Source organism: Sinocyclocheilus grahami, unplaced genomic scaffold (assembly GCF_001515645.1).
Source record: "Sinocyclocheilus grahami isolate Dianchi unplaced genomic scaffold, SAMN03320097.WGS_v1.1 scaffold398.1, whole genome shotgun sequence".
NCBI lineage: Eukaryota > Metazoa > Chordata > Actinopteri > Cypriniformes > Cyprinidae > Sinocyclocheilus > Sinocyclocheilus grahami.
Genome location: NW_015505577.1, coordinates 1,309,516 through 1,311,278, shown reverse-complemented (window position 1 = coordinate 1,311,278; position 1,763 = coordinate 1,309,516).

Below are 1,763 nucleotides of genomic sequence, written 5' to 3'. Positions count from 1 at the left end.
TAGGATGATTGGAAAGGATGAGTTTAGAGACTTCTGCCTCAGCGAGTGGAGAGAAGGATGAAAACGAGTGATGTTTGCTGGTAAGATGTGTTTGACAGTTCGTGGTGTGGCAAATTGTGCTCTGAGGTTTGTAATTTTATTAATGAAGCATGTGGCAAAGTCGTCAGCTGTTAGAGTTGATGAAGGAGGGGGAGGAGGAGGACAAAGGAGGGAGGAAAATGTTTTAAAGAGCATGCGATAGTTAGGCAAATTGGTAATTTTTTTGTGATATTATGTCCTTTTAGCAGCGGAGACATTAGCAGAGAATGAAGAGAGGAGTGATCGATATACCTTAAGGTCAGTAGGATTTTGTGATTTGTGCCATACTCTTTCTGCAGCTCTGAGCTTAGAACGATTCTCACGGAGAACATCAGATAACCAAGGGGCAGAAGAGGTGGTACGAGCTGGCCTGGAAGACAAGGGGAAGACACTGTCTAAACAAGACGTAAGAGTGGAGCAGAAAGTATCAGTAGCACTGTTAACATCAAGAGATGATAACTGTTAACTGTTCAGGGGGAGGAAGCAAAGATGAAACCATAGAAGATAGCCGGGAGGGTGAGAGTGAGCGAAGGTTACGTCGAAAAGTGAAATGTGGAGGGGTATGTGTTGTGTCAGGAACCATGTTGAGGTTAAGAGTGAGGAGGAAGTGATCCGAGGTGTGCAGCGGAGTAACCAGTACATTGGAGCAGTGTCTAGTGTAAATAAGGTCCAGTAGGTTGCCTGATTTGTGAGTAGCCATAGTTAACACTCGCTTGAGATCAAAAGAGGCAAGCAGAGTGTGAAAGTCTGCAGCCTGAGGTTTATCTAGATGGATGTTGAAGTCTCCAAGCATAACTAGGGGAGTACCATCCTCAGGAGTGCTGCAGGAGTAGCAATGTCCTCTGGTTTGATCCAGGTCTCTGTCAGGGCCATGAGATTTAGTCTTGAATGACTAATAATAGAAGTAATAAAATCTGCTTTGTTTACAGCAGACTGGCAATTCCAGAGACCAAAAGAAAAAGAAAGCAGTGAATTAGTAGACATAGGCTAAGTGCGACATATAAATATATAGCGTTATGTCAAAATACTAATTTATTTCATTTTAAATGAAACAAATGAAATCCTGATAGTATTCCCACTTTTTACAAAATGTAACTGTAATCTGAATACTTCGTTTTTTGATGTAACTGTAACGGATTACAGTTACTAGATTTTTGTATCCTGATTACGTAACGCCATTACATGTATTCCGTTACTCCCCAACCCTGTATATATATATATATATATATATAACTCTATTGATGTAAAAGTAATTTTTTTATTTATGTCAGGAGTGCAAAACAATCAATTGTTAATGTATGATATTTTTAGTAGAATAACACGCATTCATATTCAGTCACATCAGCTATTTTTGTGTTCACATACTGTAGCTTCACTGAACAGCATCCATTAGAGCTATAGTCCAAAAGTGCGCATACTTGGAAAAATATTAATATATTTACACGTTTACTTCTTATTTCCTCCGACAGAATAATCATTTCTATTCATTTTCCAACGTTTTTTCGCAATCTGATGAGCATTAGCTGCTTCCAGTGCTGTCTGTTTTCTCTTCTGCGAATTATTGAATGACAATCCTAAATACTGAACTGGGAGTGGTGGTTTATTAGCCTATATGAAAGTATTTCTGAGGGGAACTGACTGTCTTCAGAAAAGTTAGATGGTATTTTCTTTTCATCTTGCCTCCA